Here is a 16,542-nt window from a genome sequence, read left to right as displayed (position 1 = left end):
TAATGGCTGACGACCACATCGCCGACGACTCTGCTGCCGTTCTTAACGACGTCGACAACGAAGACGCCTCCCTGGTACAAATTTTATTTAGTTTTTGAGGAAAATATGCAATTTTTATCTCTTTTTTGCATTCTAGGAAGGAATTTCCCCCCTTTTTTGTTGATGATTTTTTTGTTTTGGTTTTCTGTGAATAAGGGAAAGGGCGAACCTGGTGCTTGACGAAATGCTTTGGTGGAGAAAAGTTTGTGTTTTGGGTAATTATGTTAAGGTGGGAAGTTGTTTTATGTAAATATGAGTATGGGTGAATCCCAATAACTTCTCCGGGAGATCATGCAGAGTCATCCCGCAAGAAGAAGCCAGTTTTGGAGCGCCTCGGTCCAGTTCCCGACGTGAGAGGCAAAGCTCCAGTTCACGAGCGTTTGGGCCTGATGAAGAAGCCCAGAACGACTCAAAATGCTGAGGGTCGCCATCACCTCCAGCATGACAAAGAGCTCAAGGCAGCTGTGCGCACCAATTTGCGCATTGAAGTCCAAGAGCACGCCGAAAATTCACGCCCAAAAAGGCATGTTTTGAGGCGGGTAACCTTTGAAAGCCCAAAGAAGGCAAGTCACCCTCAGATGGAAACATTATCATCTGATAGTGATAGTGTTATACCTGAGAAGGCGTGCCCGCACACGATAGGTTACTCTGACTGTCAAAATGACGAGTTGTACTATCGTGCTGGGGGTACGAATAGAACCAAGAAGAGGAGTCCCCAAGAACGGGAAATTCAATGTCCCTGTTCCAAACTCATTCGGGCGGTATTGTCGGAATGCAATTGCATTAAGGCGGTCCCCGAAAGAGTTTCAGTTTTTGAAAGACTCAATGCGGAAACGCCAAAACCAAGGCCTAGGCGCTTCCAACGAAGAAGAAGGGTGATTGAAGACGGAGAATTTCCGAGGGTCACCACCAACATGACGAGCAAAGGGACATCGGCACGAGAAGATTTCGAGTCGATTCTGAAAGCTTCCCGACCTAGAACCCGTCTGCAGTCCGGAACCATAGAGCGAGCAACTTATGGTAGGATTCGGACAAGACGCCCTTCAGAAGATGAAGAATCTGATGCCGGCTCCGCGGTGGCATCAGATAATACAGTATCCAGCGAGGGACAACCCCGCGAGGCCCTGATGATAAGTGCGGAGCAGATGGCCAAGATGCTTGAAGACGCTTTGGCTAAGCAGAAAGAAAGTTTCAAATTTGAGATGGAGATGGCCATGCAGCAGATGAGAGAAATGCATGACCAACAGATCCAAGCATTGGCGAACCAACAAGGCGAGCAGAATCATCGTAACCCGATTAATGTGGAAGATGAGGATACAAATGCTCGTAACACCAATGATCCTCCCGTCAACGCAGGGGGTGGTAATGAGAATGCTGGCGAAGAAACCGGCGAAAACCTGAAGATCAAGAACCTCGAGAGCAAAATCAACACACTAATTTCCGCTCAAGAGACGAAGAAAACAGGCATTCCTTGCCCATACCCAAGAGAATGGGAATCGATCCCATATCCGGCGAAGTTTAATCTAATTAACTTCACGCCGTTTAATGGGATGGGTTCACCTACCCAGCATTTGATTTACTTCAAATCGCATTTGGGGGTGATCTCTGGTAATGAGCCTCTGATGGTGCGGTCATTCGTCGGCACTCTTCGCGGAGCCGCCTTCGATTGGTATCGCCGCCTCAAGCCAGGCAGCGTAAACAGCTGGGATGACATGGAGACCAAGTTCCTGGCCAACTTCTTCGACGACGACACCGAGATATCTATCGGATCGTTGCTCGATGAGAAGCAGAAGGACGGAGAGTTAGTCGATACCTTCGTCAAAAGATTCCGGAACAAGGCGATGAATTGCCGGGACCCGATCACAGAGGAATTCATCCTCCAAACTTGCCACAACAACCTTGCGTTGGACGTGTTGGAAGCAATGGGAACAGCACCGTCTGACACTTGGAAGGATCTGAAGGCCCGAGGGGAGCAGGCTGAGCGATTCCTTAGAAGGAAGAAGGCCGAGAGGAACCAACCGACGGTTAATCCGCTGGACTCAAATTTCGCCTCTCGTGGTAAGGGCAAAACACCTGCAGCTACTGGTGGTGCTAATCAAGCGTCACAACAGCAATCCCGAAGGCAGCAAAAGACTTCGGGTCCGAGACTCCAAAGAGAGTATTCCTTCAAGGACGAAGACGTTCCAGCCATCTTCGAATCCCTCCTTGAAGGTAACAAGATCAAGCTACCACCTATCACAAATCAGGAGGAAGCTGACAACACTACGGACCCAAAGTACTGTGCATACCACAGGAGGGTCGTTCATCCCACCAAGGATTGCTTTGCTCTCAAGAATAGCATTCAGACCTTGGTTGAAGCCGGCGTCATAACGCTAAGGTAAGCCAATTGAGAACGGCAAAACTCCAAAGAGTATACGAGTATAAACTGTTTCTCAATCCTCCGACCGGTATAAGAGGTTAAACTACTCCCTGATACTCCAATAGGTATATGAGTCTAAACTGTTTCCCCACTTTTGACGGGAAGTTCCTGGAGAATATTAAGCTAATATTCTTAAGGATAACCCGGTTAGTTAACTGATAATAATGTCCGAACCAGTTCCGCAGAGGAAACTGGGGGTGGACGATTTATGTAACGGGAAGTTCCCAAAACCACAGCAATGTAATGAATAAGAACTCCCATTCTCACCATGTCTATGCACTCAACACTCTCTCTGTTAGAGTCTGGACGTAAAGTACCCACTTGGTCAAACCTTCTTACAGTTAGGACCACAGTCAAAATCCCCTCTCGATTCCCCCAATGAACGAGAGGTCCACAAATTGAGCGATCAAACCTTCCTACAGTTAGGATTGTCTCAAAACACCCACTTGGTCAAACCTTCTTACAGTTAGGACCACAGTCAAAATCCCCTCTCGATTCCCCCAATGAACGAGAGGTCCACAAATTGAGCGATCAAACCTTCCTACAGTTAGGATTGTCTCAAAACACCCACTTGGTCAAACCTTCTTACAGTTAGGACCACAGTCAAAATCCCCTCTCGATTCCCCCAATGAACGAGAGGTCCACAAATTGAGCGATCAAACCTTCCTACAGTTAGGATTGTCTCAAAACACCCACTTGGTCAAACCTTCTTACAGTTAGGACCACAGTCAAAATCCCCTCTCGATTCCCCCAATGAACGAGAGGTCCACAAATTGAGCGATCAAACCTTCCTACAGTTAGGATTGTCTCAAAACACCCACTTGGTCAAACCTTCTTACAGTTAGGACCACAGTCAAAATCCCCTCTCGATTCCCCCAATGAACGAGAGGTCCACAAATTGAGCGATCAAACCTTCCTACAGTTAGGATTGTCTCAAAACACCCACTTGGTCAAACCTTCTTACAGTTAGGACCACAGTCAAAATCCCCTCTCGATTCCCCCAATGAACGAGAGGTCCACAAATTGAGCGATCAAACCTTCCTACAGTTAGGATTGTCTCAAAACACCCACTTGGTCAAACCTTCTTACAGTTAGGACCACAGTCAAAATCCCCTCTCGATTCCCCCAATGAACGAGAGGTCCACAAATTGAGCGATCAAACCTTCCTACAGTTAGGATTGTCTCAAAACACCCACTTGGTCAAACCTTCTTACAGTTAGGACCACAGTCAAAATCCCCTCTCGATTCCCCCAATGAACGAGAGGTCCACAAATTGAGCGATCAAACCTTCCTACAGTTAGGATTGTCTCAAAACACCCACTTGGTCAAACCTTCTTACAGTTAGGACCACAGTCAAAATCCCCTCTCGATTCCCCCAATGAACGAGAGGTCCACAAATTGAGCGATCAAACCTTCCTACAGTTAGGATTGTCTCAAAACACCCACTTGGTCAAACCTTCTTACAGTTAGGACCACAGTCAAAATCCCCTCTCGATTCCCCCAATGAACGAGAGGTCCACAAATTGAGCGATCAAACCTTCCTACAGTTAGGATTGTCTCAAAACACCCACTTGGTCAAACCTTCTTACAGTTAGGACCACAGTCAAAATCCCCTCTCGATTCCCCCAATGAACGAGAGGTCCACAAATTGAGCGATCAAACCTTCCTACAGTTAGGATTGTCTCAAAACACCCACTTGGTCAAACCTTCTTACAGTTAGGACCACAGTCAAAATCCCCTCTCGATTCCCCCAATGAACGAGAGGTCCACAAATTGAGCGATCAAACCTTCCTACAGTTAGGATTGTCTCAAAACACCCACTTGGTCAAACCTTCTTACAGTTAGGACCACAGTCAAAATCCCCTCTCGATTCCCCCAATGAACGAGAGGTCCACAAATTGAGCGATCAAACCTTCCTACAGTTAGGATTGTCTCAAAACACCCACTTGGTCAAACCTTCTTACAGTTAGGACCACAGTCAAAATCCCCTCTCGATTCCCCCAATGAACGAGAGGTCCACAAATTGAGCGATCAAACCTTCCTACAGTTAGGATTGTCTCAAAACACCCACTTGGTCAAACCTTCTTACAGTTAGGACCACAGTCAAAATCCCCTCTCGATTCCCCCAATGAACGAGAGGTCCACAAATTGAGCGATCAAACCTTCCTACAGTTAGGATTGTCTCAAAACACCCACTTGGTCAAACCTTCTTACAGTTAGGACCACAGTCAAAATCCCCTCTCGATTCCCCCAATGAACGAGAGGTCCACAAATTGAGCGATCAAACCTTCCTACAGTTAGGATTGTCTCAAAACACCCACTTGGTCAAACCTTCTTACAGTTAGGACCACAGTCAAAATCCCCTCTCGATTCCCCCAATGAACGAGAGGTCCACAAATTGAGCGATCAAACCTTCCTACAGTTAGGATTGTCTCAAAACACCCACTTGGTCAAACCTTCTTACAGTTAGGACCACAGTCAAAATCCCCTCTCGATTCCCCCAATGAACGAGAGGTCCACAAATTGAGCGATCAAACCTTCCTACAGTTAGGATTGTCTCAAAACACCCACTTGGTCAAACCTTCTTACAGTTAGGACCACAGTCAAAATCCCCTCTCGATTCCCCCAATGAACGAGAGGTCCACAAATTGAGCGATCAAACCTTCCTACAGTTAGGATTGTCTCAAAACACCCACTTGGTCAAACCTTCTTACAGTTAGGACCACAGTCAAAATCCCCTCTCGATTCCCCCAATGAACGAGAGGTCCACAAATTGAGCGATCAAACCTTCCTACAGTTAGGATTGTCTCAAAACACCCACTTGGTCAAACCTTCTTACAGTTAGGACCACAGTCAAAATCCCCTCTCGATTCCCCCAATGAACGAGAGGTCCACAAATTGAGCGATCAAACCTTCCTACAGTTAGGATTGTCTCAAAACACCCACTTGGTCAAACCTTCTTACAGTTAGGACCACAGTCAAAATCCCCTCTCGATTCCCCCAATGAACGAGAGGTCCACAAATTGAGCGATCAAACCTTCCTACAGTTAGGATTGTCTCAAAACACCCACTTGGTCAAACCTTCTTACAGTTAGGACCACAGTCAAAATCCCCTCTCGATTCCCCCAATGAACGAGAGGTCCACAAATTGAGCGATCAAACCTTCCTACAGTTAGGATTGTCTCAAAACACCCACTTGGTCAAACCTTCTTACAGTTAGGACCACAGTCAAAATCCCCTCTCGATTCCCCCAATGAACGAGAGGTCCACAAATTGAGCGATCAAACCTTCCTACAGTTAGGATTGTCTCAAAACACCCACTTGGTCAAACCTTCTTACAGTTAGGACCACAGTCAAAATCCCCTCTCGATTCCCCCAATGAACGAGAGGTCCACAAATTGAGCGATCAAACCTTCCTACAGTTAGGATTGTCTCAAAACACCCACTTGGTCAAACCTTCTTACAGTTAGGACCACAGTCAAAATCCCCTCTCGATTCCCCCAATGAACGAGAGGTCCACAAATTGAGCGATCAAACCTTCCTACAGTTAGGATTGTCTCAAAACACCCACTTGGTCAAACCTTCTTACAGTTAGGACCACAGTCAAAATCCCCTCTCGATTCCCCCAATGAACGAGAGGTCCACAAATTGAGCGATCAAACCTTCCTACAGTTAGGATTGTCTCAAAACACCCACTTGGTCAAACCTTCTTACAGTTAGGACCACAGTCAAAATCCCCTCTCGATTCCCCCAATGAACGAGAGGTCCACAAATTGAGCGATCAAACCTTCCTACAGTTAGGATTGTCTCAAAACACCCACTTGGTCAAACCTTCTTACAGTTAGGACCACAGTCAAAATCCCCTCTCGATTCCCCCAATGAACGAGAGGTCCACAAATTGAGCGATCAAACCTTCCTACAGTTAGGATTGTCTCAAAACACCCACTTGGTCAAACCTTCTTACAGTTAGGACCACAGTCAAAATCCCCTCTCGATTCCCCCAATGAACGAGAGGTCCACAAATTGAGCGATCAAACCTTCCTACACCCACACTCAGGAAGTAGGAAAGCGGGTACATTCTCTCCATGCTTGGGAGGAAAAGTAAACGATCATTGACTCTCCGCAGCATCCGGGAGTCTTCTACACACCTAACTTGGCCGTCGGCGGATATGTGGTCCCCGAACAAAAATGATGGTTTGACAAATTGATCCAGACTCGCAGGAGTTTCCAGATCCACATCAGTGATCAGAGCCCTAAGGGTGGAGCATTCAGCAAATCTAATTAAATGTGTCCGTTCCAAGCTCGGGAAAGTACATAAAGGAATTTCTCTACAAAGACCAAAAGCTCTCCCCATTTCGGGATCATCAGTGTAGTTGAAGTGCTGCTCCGGCAGAAGTGGCACATTGGGAAAAAGCACTGTAAAATCAGAAGCAATAGTTAGTAGCAGAAAGAGGTTACTAACATGAAATAAACACGAAGTGTAAATTCTACATGGCAAGTTTTAAATACAAGAGCCAACCCTTGTATCAACACTTGAACGCGGAGGGCAAGCCCTGCGTAACAACACTTGAACGCAGAGGTTGAACCCTGCGTTGTGATATTCAGACATGGAGAATTAACTCTATGTTTCTTAAACGCAGTCTTAAGTCTGCGTTTCCAATTTTTCTAACACAGAGTCTTAACTCTGCGTTCCCAATTTTAACATGGAGAATTAACTCTATGTTTCTTAAACGCAGTCTTAAGTCTGCGTTTCCAATTTTTCTAACACAGAGTCTTAACTCTGCGTTCCCAATTTTAACATGGAGAATTAACTCTATGTTTCTTAAACGCAGTCTTAAGTCTGCGTTTCCAATTTGTAACACAGAGGCGTAACTCTGCGTTTCTGATGGAGAACGAGTCATCTTCCTCGTTGAGGAGAACCCATCTAGGGTTTTCAGAAAACTTGTCGAAACAAGTTGCCATGGCCACTGCTTACCACAGCATCGAGGCCCATGCGACAGCGACATCAACGCTGAAGCACTTGTCAGAACGGCAACATCGCCAGTGCTCTCGGTCGGCGACGCCTCCACAGCCGCCTTGCCAGCCTTCTTGGAACCCGCGCTCATCCTCTTGGGTGCCATAAGGGTGATCTCAATCGGAGAAGACGAAGTTCTTCGGAGAGAATTGACTGGAAATCGACCGAAATTAAAACGAGAAATCTCGTTCTTGGAACTAAGCAAGGCAAAAGAGTCGAATGATTCTTGATGTGACCTTACGGGTTTATTTATAACAGCCGTCGGGCTGTTAAATCAGTTCGGGACTCTAAGAAAGAATCCCAACTGAATCTGAAACATGATTTTCCACGTTAATGGATAAGGTCGGTTAGACTTTAACGCAGAGTTACCTCTGCGTTCAAATTTTTCAAACGCCGGGTCTAGACCTGCGTTGTAATGGTTCTCAACTTTATGTTTCGAACCTCCAACGCAGAGGTCGTCTTGTGCGTTGTGATTATCCTAAACAAAGGATCCACCTTTGTATTTTTTTTAACATGAGACTTACTCCTTAAGTTCATGAAATCTTTCAACATGACATTGTTAAACCTTGGTATTTCCTCAGCAAGGCTTAACTCCTCGTCAGGTGAATATTACACCTCAGACGGATGTCATCCCCCACAGAGCTTGAGTTTAGTTTACATTGTTGAAACAATAATTCCTCTGTCTAATGCTCACTTATTGATTCTCATCAAAAGAACAATAAGTCTCCAAAATCGGTCAAATCATGATCAATTTGCTAACTCTCCCTAATAGAGTAGTAAATATTCAATTTATCAGCTCTCCTTAATAGAGTGATAAAATTCTCAAAATCTTGTTCGAATCACAAGTATCGCAATTCATCGCTCCGATGATAAGATATTTAGCAGTCCTCCCTAGCAAGACGCTACAATATTCTTTCCCCCACAGATGTCACGTTAACACTACACCTCTGACAAAAAATCCACTTATCGACTCTCTTCAATAGAGTGATAAGTCCTTAAAATTGCTTCTATAGCAATATTCTTCTTGTCACGTTAACACTACACCTCTGACAAAAATCCACTTATCGACTCTCTTCAATAGAGCGATAAGTCCTCAAAATTGCTTCTATAGCAATATTCTCTTTGTCACGTTAACACTACACCTTTGACAAAAATCCACTTATCAATCCTCTTCAATAGAGCGATAAGTCCTCAAAATTGCTTCCATAGCAATATTCTTCTTGTCACGTTAACACTACACCTCTGACAAAAATCCACTTATCGACTCTCTTCAATAGAGTAATAAGTCCTCAAAATTGCTTCCATAGCAATATTCTTCTTGTCACGTTAACACTACACCTCTGACAAAAATCCACTTATCGACTCTCTTCAATAGAGCGATAAGTCCTCAAAATTGCTTCTATAGCAATATTCTTCTTGTCACGTTAACACTACACCTCTGACAAAAATCCACTTATCGACTCTCTTCAATAGAGCGATAAGTCCTCAAAATTGCTTCCATAGCAATATTCTTCTTGTCACGTTAACACTACACCTCTGACAAAAATCCACTTATCGACTCTCTTCAATAGAGCGATAAGTCCTCAAAATTGCTTCCATAGCAATATTCTTCTTGTCACGTTAACACTACACCTCTGACAAGAATCCACTTATCAACTCTCCCTAATAGAGTGATAAACCATCAAATTACCCTGATTGTGATTGCTCGCATGTCAGAGTAAAACCATACCACTTACAAAAAATTAATCTATTGACTATTCCCAATAGATCGATAGATTCCCAAATTTCTGTTATGTCAACAGACCACCCCTAACAGTCCAAACCTGTTTGAACTAGTTAATTCTTATACAAAGGAATAACTAGTGTTCATTTCCCCCCAAACAAGTTAAAATTTTTCCAGAATTATCTTAGATGATTGTAAGGGAAATTTTAAAGAATTGGGCGTTTTCCATATAGTTGCATTGTTGCAAGTCAGAACACGACACATGCAATGAGAAGAGATAAACCAGAATCACTCTTTTATATTATCATAAAAAATATTGAAGAGTGATACAAAAAACTCTGTTCTTATCAAACAAAAAGAACACAACATGATTAAGCCTCAGTAAAAGTGAAATACACGAGCCGGGATTTAATAGCAGGTGAAGCAGCAGCACCAGGAGTCTGATCTGGAAATGATGAGATATCGGGATCCGTTGCAGAAGAAACCCCCATATCCCCACTTGGGAATTCATCTCCACCCTCTGCCTGATCCAAGGGACAGTGAGGAGAAAATTCTTCAGAAAAGGTGGATCCCCCAGAGTGAGGATCAACACGATCAGGGCGACTTGCAACAGCTGATTCTGGCTCTTACCTTCCACTGGCAGATTTGAAAGCACCCGCCATGAACTTCTGAGCAGGAGGATCTACTAGCAGCTTCCTACGAGTACGTTTCTCGTATTGGGCTTCTTCTGCTTCAGAGAGAGCCCTCTTTCCAGTTGCTTTGGCTCTCGAAGTTTCAACAGCCTTAGGGCTCGCTACCGGGGCACTCTCTAGTCCCAGTTCTTCTTCTCCTTCTTCAGCTGCATCTTCAAAATGTAAAAACTCGTCAATCCCCTTCAGACGAGATACACGACCACCTCCTTTCCGAGAAGAATACATCTTCCTAATCACACGAAGGCCTGAAGTGTACAGTTTGTAATCTGGCATCATAGAAGCTGTATGATACCAGTTACAGAAAGCCACGGAGAGAAGAGAATTAGGGGTTTTGTAGGGTAATCTGAAGGTAGCCCCAGTGCAACCTACGATGGAATAATACCAGGCTCGAGCTCCTTCGTATATGTTGCCTATAACTGAAAGCTGGCTCCTCGGATTCCCAACGTATAGTTGGTCGTATCAGAATTGGCGAGCAAAGCGATACGGTTGATAGGGCTCAATTATACATTTGTCATTTTGTCTAAAGAGGAGATAACCAGGTCTAATATTTAACAGCCAATGGAAAACTCCCCCGTCCAAACGGGTAAAACCATTAGGACCAGTGGTATCTTGGAAGACCTGTCCATATCCTCCACCCTCAAAATCCGGGAAGCAGCAGAAGATGTCGTAGCTGAGGTCTCTCGACAGAATCTGACGGACCCTCACTACGTAAGTGCCTATCCAAGTAGCCTTTTCTAATCTCTGTACGAAAGGGATGAAGCCTTCATCCGTAGCAGAGGGAGCACTCATCAAATGTACACAGTGTGAGACGTACTAAGCCATTAGATAAGTATACGGCAAGGGTACTCGAGGATTTGGGGTCACCAAGCTTTTCGTTCCTTCAGGGATTTGGGGTCACCAAGCTTTTCGTTCCTTCAGAGTCTATCTCCTTCACTTGGATAAACTCGAGACACAGTTCCCTCAAACCGTGTTGTAAACAACACTCAGAGTCTATCTCCTTCACTTGGATAAACTCGAGACACAGTTCCCTCAAACCGTGTTGTAAACAACACATCATGGCGGAAAGTAGATTTATGGGTCCCCCATGTGCTAAGAGGACAGCGAGATAAGCTACTTCAATCATCACGGCATCTATGGGTCTGGTAGGGACCACACACCGCTTCAGCCACAGCATGAGAAAACCCGCTAATAATGCCATATCAGAGATGGGAGTGGCTGCCTGGTGATGGAAGCTCTCGAATTCAGTCTGCGCTGGGAAGTCATCTTCTATTCCCTCGCTGACATAGTGAACGGTGGCGTCATTGATCAGAGCCTGGATGGTCTCAGGGGTGCTCGCCTCCCGACGAGACACAGCGGCATTCTTGTCAGACAAATTTTGGAAAAGATACTCGGCCCAGGATAGCTGTTTGATACCACGTCCGCGTGCCCCTGTCAGTTGGCCGCAGATTTGGAAATGACACATCACCTCCCATAGAGTGTCATATACCTCGGGGATAGTCTCCTTCAAGATCTTCAGCTCAGTTGATCCGGGAATAAACTCTTCATATGGCAGGTCTCCAAAAGGAAGAACTGAGGCATCAAACATCTCATGCAGGGCGAACCCTAATTCTCCTTCTGGTGTGAAAAACGTACAAGTCTCTGGATTGTACCGCTCCAGAATGGCAAAGAAGTTATATGGACTAAGAGCGATTCCATATTTAGTAGTCATAATAGGGCAAGCAAGCCCAGATTGAGCTAATGGTCCCTTCAATTCTGCCAACACGAATTCTATCATTCGTGCCCACCATCCTGCCTTGGAGGAATGTACCCATCCAGGAGCTCGGAATACTGCAGTCGGGAATTCTCCTTTGGCAGCCAAAAATCGTCGCATGAAGGTGTTAGCTGGGCTAGCTGTTTCTCCTAAAGGATATCCCCGTGAGAATAAGCAAGGTTCCAAGGCCGACACTTGTCGATTATAACCAGCGGTATTCACACCCTTGTGAGTCAGAACCCCAACAGCTACCCCATCCTGCTCTCTCACCAAGTCCCAATTCATGTGGCGGGAAACAGAAGCACATTGGTAGTAGGAGATGGGAAACATCCTGTGCATGTCAGGGAGGAAGAAGCGACGATCACCGATCTGCCTAAGCCATTTGTAGTGACCGCCGTGCATGATCCCTTTTGAAATACTGACACGATCTCCAAATAAGAAAGCTGGCTTGGTGAGTTTCTTGCGAGACCCAGTCTCAAACTTAGCGTCCGTAACTAAAACTCTGAGTACATCAGTATTTGGATCTGAGATCAGAGTGACGCGATCTTTGTCGGTGTCCTGGAATATTGGAAGTTCTTGACGCAGATTGAATTGCATATTAGAGTCCACACCTCCCTCATGCCCGAAGTGGTGACGAAGATTGAGAGGTTCACGGGTGTAAGGCACTGCAAAAGAAAGAAATATTCAATCAGTCAAGTGAAGGGAGCTTTAGCTAAGTCCATAAGAAAGAATTTTATCAAACGCACAGTTCAGATCTGGCGTTTAAAGTTCATCAACGCAAAGGTCGAACTCTGCGTTAAAGTTTCGAACGCACAGTTCAGATCTGGCGTTTAAAGTTCATCAACGCAAAGGTCGAACTCTGCGTTAAAGTTTCGAACGCACAGTTCAGATCTGGCGTTTAAAGTTCATTAACGCAAAGGTCGAACTCTGCGTTAAAGTTTCGAACGCACAGTTCAGATCTGGCGTTTAAAGTTCATTAACGCAAAGGTCGAACTCTGCGTTAAAGTTTCGAACGCACAGTTCAGATCTGGCGTTTAAAGTTCATCAACGCAAAGGTCGAACTCTGCGTTAAAGTTTCGAACGCACAGTTCAGATCTGGCGTTTAAAGTTCATCAACGCAAAGGTCGAACTCTGCGTTAAAGTTTCGAACGCACAGTTCAGATCTGGCGTTTAAAGTTCATCAACGCAAAGGTCGAACTCTGCGTTAAAGTTTCGAACGCACAGTTCAGATCTGGCGTTTAAAGTTCATCAACGCAAAGGTCGAACTCTGCGTTAAAGTTTCGAACGCACAGTTCAGATCTGGCGTTTAAAGTTCATTAACGCAAAGGTCGAACTCTGCGTTAAAAGTTTCGAACGCACAGTTCAGATCTGGCGTTTAAAGTTCATTAACGCAAAGGTCGAACTCTGCGTTAAAAGTTTCGAACGCACAGTTCAGATCTGGCGTTTAAAGTTCATTAACGCAAAGGTCGAACTCTGCGTTAAAGTTTCGAACGCACAGTTCAGATCTGGCGTTTAAAGTTCATCAACGCAAAGGTCGAACTCTGCGTTAAAGTTTCGAACGCACAGTTCAGATCTGGCGTTTAAAGTTCATCAACGCAAAGGTCGAACTCTGCGTTAAAGTTTCGAACGCACAGTTCAGATCTGGCGTTTAAAGTTCATTAACGCAAAGGTCGAACTCTGCGTTAAAAGTTTCGAACGCACAGTTCAGATCTGGCGTTTAAAGTTCATTAACGCAAAGGTCAAGCCCTTGACGTTTCGAATTCAAAACGCAGAGTCTTAACTCTGCGTTACAATAACAAAACGAGTCATCTCCCTCGTTTGCAAGAACCCATCTAGGGTTTTTCAGAGAACTCGCCGAAGCAAGTTTGATGGCGATACATCTAGGGTTTTAAAGAACTCGCCGAAGCGAGTTTGACGGCCACGAAGGGCGACGCTTACCACCGACGGGCGGAACCTGAAACGGCGGCACCGCTGCAGCAGGGGATCTTGGGCGTGGAGCAGCTTTCTTCTTGGAACCCATGGAAGAGGGTTGGAGATGATGAACAGGATCACCGACGTCGAAAACGAAGAGGCTTCGTTAAAAATCTTCCGAAAGAGAGGAGGCAAAAAGTCGGGTGACTTTTGATTTGACCCTTAGCGGTCTATTTATAGACAGCTATGAGCTGTCAAATCGGGTCGGGGTTCTAGGCCCAAAATCCCGCCAAACGTGGCCTGTGCGCCTGTGACGCTTGAGCTTCTGAACGCAGAATTCACCCCTGCGTTATAATCCGCCGTGCATCTACATTGATGGAATCCCTAAACGCAGAATTTAACCCTGCGTTTCAGTTCAATAACGCAAGAAATCTATCTGTGCGTTCTGACTCAACCACACGACTTCCTCTATGTTTATAGCCAAGACATGGTTCCAAATAAATAGAGGGAGGCTAATGTCAGCTATCAAAGCGACTAAAAGCCAAGAAGAAACAAGTGACCCCACAGAAGAGTCCATTGGATGAGTACAATTAGATTACAATCAACCGAGTTTGAAAATGTCTTCTAAATTTTGGGATCCAAAGTATTCCGAAAATTCGTCCCAGTCAACCGCGAACTTTCGAAAACTTTGGAGGGGGTTCTGTAGGCTGTCTAAAAATCACAATGGATAGCTAATCCCTATCAAGCCCTGATAATGGAAGTTACAATCAGACGACTTTCTAATCACTACATCCGCAACCCTACAACCGCTACAAACACGGTCTCATTTCTGAGATGATTGATCTTGATGGCTGCGACAACAGCATGACTAATATTATATTAGCAACTATTAGAGATGCTGATGAGCAGTGTAATGATTTCAGAAATAAAAGGTTGGACTTAGTTGGGACGCAGAGTTAAAGCCCAGAATGCCAACTGAGGCGTTTTGACTTGTTCAAACGCAAGCCGAACGGCCTCAAAGCCGTTATCCCACGTTCTGAAGGATTCTCGCCCACAAAGGAGCGGAAATAGGGGTTGGTTACACCCCACATCACCCTATAAATAACCAACTTACTCAACTGAGTAAGGGGTTGGTCAGTTGATCGATTTTCTGATATCAAAACCGCATAAGGTTTAGGTGAGCTGGCATCAAAACCGCCTAAGGTCATCAAATCTCAGCAGTTTAACGAAGAAGAAGATCTTTTGGAAATCAAAGAACTGATCAACGATCAGTTAATCGAATCCCGAGGGATCCCTTCATCAACAACCTAGTCCACTTGGCAATTAACCGAATCTTCGGTTCCAACAACTCTGTTATAGAGTTTTAACTCACTCTGAGTTTATTTCTGAAACTCATTTTAAGAGTTCGTGATTAAGTTTGCAACCCAACTTAATCTCATCAAACCAAACAGTCGGTTTTCAAACCGAAGTCAGTGAAGAAGGACGGTCGGATCGTCAACGGAGAGCAAGTTCGACGAGATCAATCGAAGGAGGCACTCCATCGCTACCAAGAAGAACCCAGTTTTAAACAAAGGGGAAAACCAAATTCGTTTTCCTCTCTTTTGTAATCGGAATCCAAATTGTAATTGAGTTTTAGAGAAATACAAGTTCGAATTTTTCTTTCATTGTCTTTTTACATCAAATTTCCAACAAACAACGACATTACCGACGACTTCGTCGCCATTCTCGGCGATGTCAACAAATGTTAATTTCAGGTTGGGGGTCACGATTGCTTACCAGAGAGAGCGTTGAAGCTCTTGGCGCGTGGTGACGTGTCAGTGGAGATTGTGTTTATTACTGATATATAAATAAGTTTTATTAGAATAAATTAAGAAATTGAGAGTGAAGAGTTTATTAGTTTCTCCTCCTCTGGAAATGTTTATGAATGTGCAAAGTGTAGATTTGCTCAATGTATGTTTAGTATTTGTACTGATTGGATCAGTCATCATTGTACAAGTATATAAAGAAGATATGTTATCTGTTATGTTATCGGAAACATGTTAACTTTCGCAATTTGCTTGTTAAGTTACACTAATAACATGTTAACTTTCACAGTTCGCTTGTTAAGTTACACTGATAACATGTTAACTTTCGCAGTTCGCTTGTTAAGTTACACTGATAACATGTTAACTTTCGCAATTCGCTTGTTAAGTTACACTGATAACATGTTAACTTTGGATGGTAAATTGATAACTATTATCCATTATTCGTTATCTATTATTTCTGGTCATATACACGTTAATATAGTTCTCATTTAACATGTTAACTATAATACGTAGCATGTTAATATAATTCATTTACGTGTTCTCATTTAACCTTTAACTCATTTAAATACGAATTATAGTTAACATGTTAATATAATTCATTTACGTGTTATAAATAAGTATTTCATGAATATAGTTCATTTACGTGTTATAGTTAACTATAAATAGCTTTTGTGTGTATGATGGTTGAATCACAAGAGGATAAAAACTTGTTCTCTCTTCATGTTTGGAAGCTAGCGCTTTATTCGTGCTTCTTGTTAACTTGTAGTTGTTAAGTTTTACCTAAAACATGTGAACTATAGCTGATTAGATGTTAATCTTTTAGCGTTCATTATAATATATAATTGCATAACTGTTAATTTTTTTCCTTTTAAATGTTAAGTTTAGTACGTAGACTGTTAAGTTTAGTATATTGACTGTTAACTTTTTTCTTTAAAATGTTAAGTTTTGCTAGTTAACTGTTAAGTTTTACCTAGTACATGTGAACTACAGTCGATTAACTGTTAAGTTTTTCTTTAAATGTTAAGTTTTGTTAATTAACTGTTAAGTTTTACCTATCACAGTTTACATGTTAACTATAATATGAACGCATGTTATTTGTAAAAAACAACATGTTATCTATCACAGGGAAAATTTTAAAAAACAACATATATATATGTATGTATGTATATTATATATATATATATATATA

Source organism: Asparagus officinalis, chromosome 3 (genome assembly GCF_001876935.1).
Source record: "Asparagus officinalis chromosome 3, Aspof.V1, whole genome shotgun sequence".
In the NCBI taxonomy this organism is placed as follows: Eukaryota; Viridiplantae; Streptophyta; class Magnoliopsida; order Asparagales; family Asparagaceae; genus Asparagus; species Asparagus officinalis.
This window is presented reverse-complemented; position numbering follows the sequence as displayed.